Source organism: Eumetopias jubatus, unplaced genomic scaffold (genome assembly GCF_037043125.1).
Source record: "Eumetopias jubatus isolate StellerSeaLion01/CBP00866 unplaced genomic scaffold, mEumJub1_p1.0 scaffold_3, whole genome shotgun sequence".
Classification (NCBI taxonomy): Eukaryota; Metazoa; Chordata; class Mammalia; order Carnivora; family Otariidae; genus Eumetopias; species Eumetopias jubatus.
In genome coordinates, this window is record NW_028274809.1 from 47,687,980 (window position 1) to 47,694,558 (window position 6,579).

The window sequence follows — 6,579 nt, forward strand, 5'->3', positions numbered from 1 at the left end:
GTATCTACACTTACTGTCTTGGTGATTTCATCAAGACTAATGGTTTTAATTACCATGGATAACTGAGAATGCCTCAATTCAAAACACCCAATTTATGGGGCTATGGGGAAGATTAAGTAAGTTAATATCTACAAGGCACTTAAATCTGTGTCTGGAACAGAGTAAGAACTTTTTATATAATCAGCTAGAAAGCTGCTAGCTGTCTAATAGGCATCATAAATGTTACATGTTCAAAACCAAATTTCCAATTTTTCTCTTTTGGCTTCCCCCTCCTGTAGACTTTTCCAAACATCAATTACTTCCTATCATATTCGTCATCTAGTCTATGAGAAAATTTTGGTGGTTCTAGCTTCAAAATATATTCAGGACCCAACTCTTCCCATTCTCATCACTATATCCTTGCCCAAGGTACAATCATCACCTTCCACCTACTCTACTGCAAATTTACTGACTAGTCTCCCTGCTTTCTCTTATTTCCCTTTGGTCTAGTTCAAAACAGCAACCAAAGTGCTCCTCTTAAAATGTAAGTCAGATCATGTCTCTCTTTTGTTCTAAATCCTCCAAGGGCTGTACATCTTATTCAGGGCAAAAGATTAGATTAATTGGCCTTGTGCTCCTCTGATTTCATCTCATCACTCTCTGTGTAGTTCACTCTATACTTCAGCACATTAGCCTCCTTGCTGTTTCCCAGCTATACCGAATATATTCCTCCCTCCATTACTTTTGCATTTGATTTCCCTCTGCCTGGAATATCCTTCCTCCAGATAATCTGCTCAAATGTCTCTGCTCATCCCTTCTTGCCTTCTGTAGTATCTCCCTCAAAAAATTTTCCTCTTTCTTGCAGTATCATGGCCACCAGGAGAGGACCTAGCCTGTAGTTTAAGCTAAAACTTCAAAACCATCATCTTGATGATATCTTTTGAGAATCTAGATCAAGCCTTGCCTAATGACAGCCGTAACCTTGGACTGCTATATGAGGCAACCATGCCCTTTAGAGATTATTACCATTTCTGGCAAACAACTTGGAAGGCATTGGATGTGAAAAATATCATTATCATTAGTATAGTTTAATTGTAATTTATTATTGTTCATATTTTAATGTGGTAGAATTGCATAATGATGAGTATTAGCAAAAAGAAAATTGAATTTGTGTAAATAAAGGATGGAGAAATGTATTGCTTAATCTTTTCTTCTAAGACATTGTTATGTTGTACAACATGAAGAGAAAAGAGAAAAGACAGGGGAAGGAGACAAAGGGAAGGGAGCTGACAGTTATAAACTGTTAGGCCTTGTGCTAAGTGCTTCACATGCATTTTCTTCTTCAAAACTCAGCATCCCCAGAGCAAACATTTTCCTTCACACTCTATAGATGAGGAGGGGGAGAAGGTTAAGGTCATCTGGCTATTAAGAGGAGTAGTGAGCACTTGTGACTAGGGCTGTGTTACTCCAAAACCTATCCTTTTGCCATTTTCACCATGCTGGGTTTGGTCTTTAAATCTTTCTACAATAAATAAGTACTGTTTATCGAGTCAGTGAGTGAAGCCAAAAACCAAGTGGAGAAAAAAATTCTTTTCAGTCTGCAAATGTCAAGGGTGATAATATGTGGCTGTGTTCTTACCATTGAGCTTAAAATCTTGTAACTCAGCCTTTTGTAAAAATATGAGGAACAGAAGAAATTTTCCGTCAGCACTTTTAATGAATTAAAGATTGGTAAAATGTTACTGCATATAGGGACAATAATCCACCTATTTCTTGGAACACATTTCATGAGGGAGAAAGATAAGAATTAACCACAAATAGAAAAATCAGCTCATCTGTTTTTTATCAGATGCAGTCAAATTTAGTATCTAGGGAAAGAGTTGGTTTAAGAGTCCCCCTGAACTGGCTTTTTAGTGAGCAAAAATTTTTGAATAGTGTATGTCTAAGAAATTATGATTATTCACTGTTATATTGTGGCTTAAAGTGTATCACATGAGAAACATTTAGAGGAGGATAATTTGATATCTGTCCCAGGAGAAATTAACTTCAAACTACCGTAAGATATCAGGTTAATTCACTCAAGTAACATTATTTATTAAGTGCCTATTTGTGCTTTGAACTCTGTTGGATACTATGTACAAAAAGAGCATGGTGTACTCAAACTAGTCCATAGCCTCTAGAAATCCTCGAGGGGCCCCTTCTTTTGTGAGTTCCCAGGCAATGCAAAGGCTGTTTGGGATGAGCTATATCCTGGGCACAAAGCAGGCATTTAAATTGGCCAGCTCACCTCCTTCATGGAGTAGGAGACCTGAAATAAGGGCAGGGTATTCTTTCAAAATCCTTTGCATAACCAACCTACAATTAATCCTTTAAGTGTCTTCTCAATTAATCTGCCTTGCACATAAATTACTTTTATTGCTATTCTTTGACTCTATGCCAAAATACTTTACATATTCCCGGTACAGAGATATGGACAAATGGACACAAAAATTTTCCAATAATTCTTATGAAAACATATATTTTTAAAAAATCATCATTTGGGGTTTTCACTGGGAGAGCTGCCCTACAAGGTTTATTGTTGATACTCTAGCCATGTCAGTTTGGTATCTACTTTTCCTGTTAGATCCAGTGTTTAATTCATCTGTTGTTGAAAATGTCCTCACTCCCATTAACATTTTGTGCTGTGCCAATTAAAACAAGTTTTTAATCTATATAACATTTTTTTGTGTGCTCTCTCAAGAATTTGCAATAGCAGACAATCTCCATTTGGGGCCACCAGTGTGCTACCATGCTTTCCTTTTATATAACAAGGAAGTTGTTCATGGTGTTATATCATACGGTTAAGATATTCCAAGAAAAAGTGTATTCAAGTCCAAATTAGCCACACCTTTTAATACACATATGCAGCAGTGTCTGTACATGGATGGGAAAACCACTTGGCAAATAAAACTACAAAACAGCTGGGGGAGGAGAGGGATGACACACTGGCTATGAATTTTCACTTCGGAAGCCAAGAGGGCCCTTATGCCTGCCCTTTTGTATTCTTCAATCCACTCTGGGCTTCTGAGGGCCCAGATTCAAGAAACCCTTATTAGTGGGGGTTACCATGCCTTGCTTATATGGTTTCTGGAGATTGGGTGAGGCACCTATGATTGTTGTGAATGTCTTCAGGCATGAGGCAGTTTTCAGGGACCCTAAGAAGTGAGAAATCATGACTACCAGGTAATCTTATTCTTTCTTCTTTATTCAGTTATGGTATATACAACTTTGTCAGTTTGTGGTCTGTGCATAAATATGGTGGACAAGGTGGAGGAATGTAAGGAGAGAGAAACATGTTCTTTTATGTTCAAACATGCGACTCCAAAACATATTTATAATAATACCTTCCAATTTAGTGGGAAATATGAAGCTCTCACATGTCACTTTACTATTTTTTTAGAAAGAAAAACCTAAGGTAAAGGTTGAAAGACCTTCACAGTTGCTAGAAATTAACTTGAAATTGAAGTCAACTCTGGAAATAAGAATTTTTTCATTGTAATGTTGAATATATGAAATAACTCAAGAATAAATTTTGTATTCTCACACCGGACATGAATAACAATCCATTGTTTGAAAATTTTCATTTATCAAGTTAATTGGACAGTTCTGTTTAATTCTTTTTTCTGGGTCACCTAATTCAATAAATATAAGAGAATTTGATCAATGTAGTTAAATCAAATCTAATTTATGCTTTATAAATGGGTTAATGTCTACTGAATTATAACATATTAGACTGAAACATTAATAACAACTATGCTTAAAAGCTATTGCTGAGTAATTCATTAAGGATTGGAGGAAGCTAGAGTGGGCGGGATATGGAAGGAAGGGGAAAAGTCCTCATTTTGGAGATCAGAATCTGACCCTTTTCGATGGTGTAATACAGTCAAGTAGAATTAACAGGCCTACTACTTGGGTTTGATGAAATTGACTGCTAAAGGTCACCATCTCTGGGTCACATTCAGGACTCAGTAGGCAGCAAGGCCTTTTTAGCCATTTTAAAAAACGAGCTGATTAACTCTTTGCTGTGTGTGCTCCTTCTCAAACCATCTCAGGAACGAGCTTTCTGCAATCTTCATTCTCCTGCACAAGCTACCTCAGGACTTCAAATCTTACTTTGTGGCCTTAACTAAAGGTCAGCAGTACTCGATTGACTTAAGTCATTAAAAGCCTTAGAAGAATCCAAGAATTTGATTATTTTGGAAAAAATACCAAACCTAGAATATTCTTTTACTTTTGGCAATGTCATTTGACTGTGAAAACTTGCTTTTGGATTTTTAAGTCCCTACGTCTTAACTATGTGGTTTTTTTTTTGTTTTTGTTTTTTTTTAACCTATGATTTTCTTATGCCTAGAATGTTTCCAGCCATGAAATCAGAGATCTCTCATGACTCCACCTCTCCTCCAATTAAACCGAACTATGAGCCCTACTTACTCATGTTTCTGTCCCTCTGCACTACAAGATTTAGTTAAAGTATTATTTTCTGTGGGATACCTTCTTGATCCTCCCTGTTTTGAGTTAGGTGTTCCTTTCACACACTCTCAGAGCACACGTGCATATCTCTGTGACACTATTATTAAATTCATCCATTTATTTTCCATCTTCCCCAGTGGACTGGTGCTTTGTGAAGAGTTTCGTTCTGTTTAATTTAACTTCTGTTATCCCTAAAGCCTAGTGAAGTGCTTGCACATGGTACCTGAACAGCCAGTGTTGGTTGAATAAAGGAAAAAGTTGGGATGCTTAACAAAGGAACAAAATTGTGGGGATGTGACTATTTTTTTTCCTCCAAGCTTGACTGAACTAGTCATTGCTAAGTAAACACAGCACCCAGATGGTCAGTTTCTATACTGATTCCTCCTCCTCTAATGATTTCAAGTGAATTACTGAGTAGTTAATGCTATATATAACAATAGCACGTTATTAATGGGGATGTTTTGGTCATTCTGATTAAAAAGTTCTAGTTATAAAGATGATTGTGAGGATAATGTTACACTGAAAAGAAGGGAATGACTAGATCCAAAAAATGGAACGAATGGATTCATTAAATGGCTAAGATTTTGCCTTCGAAGTTCACTGGTATCATTGCATAATCATTTGGGTTCCAGGGTTCAGTATTCATTCTGAATGGATCTGCTGTGCTTTGGCCCAATTAATTCATCTTGCAGATCCACTGTCCAGAAGTGAGTAGTTGAATAGACTCAGATATTCTTCTAATTAAATCACAGTAATGTTGATTTTTATCCTGATAATCACAATAGCCCCATAGTATACTAGCTGAGGTTAAAAATAAAGAACTATTCATAAAATAATGTCCAAAAGACTGAATGAGATTTAATTCTGCCTCTGACATTAGTGGCTATTTGACCTTGGGAAATTTTCTTCTTCTTTTTTTTTAAGATTTATTTATTTATTTGAGAGAGAGAGAGCATGATTGGGAGCGGTAGAGGGACAGGGAGAGAGAATCTCAAGCAGACTCCCCACTGAGCACGGGGCTCCATCTCAGGACCCTGAGATCACAACCTCAGCTGAAACCAGGAGTTGGATGCTCAACTGACTCTGCTACCCAGGTGTCCCAGGGATATTTTCTTAACTTCTCTGGAACTCATTTGCTTTTTATGGAACAGAGGGATAAGAGTACTCAGCTCACAGAGTTTTTGTGAGGAATACATGAGATTAGCATGCAAAGAATTAAGCAGAATGCCTGGTATACAGTAAGTACTCCATAGATATAAAGTGCTATCATCATCATCACTACTGCTGCTTCTATGTGTGATTGTTATCATGTGAGTGTTGTTCCTTTTCAAGTCTATAGGGTTTGAATCCCAAGTAGAGGAAAATCACATCTAAATTTAGTAATTAAAAAAATTCAAATAGGTTAAAAAAATCCTTCACAGTACCTTTAAGTATCCAGTAAACAATTCTAATATCTTGTTTTTATAATTATAATGTATTTATAATAAAATATAAATCTAAATATTCATTTATATACATACTTTGTAAATATTTTAGGAATTTAGGCATAGTCTCATAAAAAGGAAACTTTGTCCCACTTAACCTATTGATATGATGTGAAAATAGGGTGGTTGTTGTTTTTTTTTTTTTTTGGTAATCTCTATACCCAACATGGGACTCAAACTCATGACTCCGGGATCAAGAGTCACATACTTTTCTTTTCTTTTTTTTTTTAAAGATTTATTTATTTATTTGAGAGAGTGAGAATGAGAGAGAGAGAGCACATGAGAGGGGGGAGGGGTAGAAGCAGACTCCCCGCTGAGCAGGGAGCCCGATGCGGGACTCGATCCCGGGACTCCGGGATCATGACCTGAGCCGAAGGCAGTCGCTTAACCAAATGAGCCACCCAGGCGCCCCGAGTCACATACTTTTCTGACTGAGCCAGTCAAGCACCCTGAAAATAGTTTTTAAGACAAGAAAATACTTATTTCAATTGATGCAGAATAAGCATTTGACATAAATCAATACCCTTTCATGATAAAAATGAGGAATAAAAGGAAAGTATTTCAACATGTTAAAAGCCATATATGAAAGATTCACAGTTAACATCAT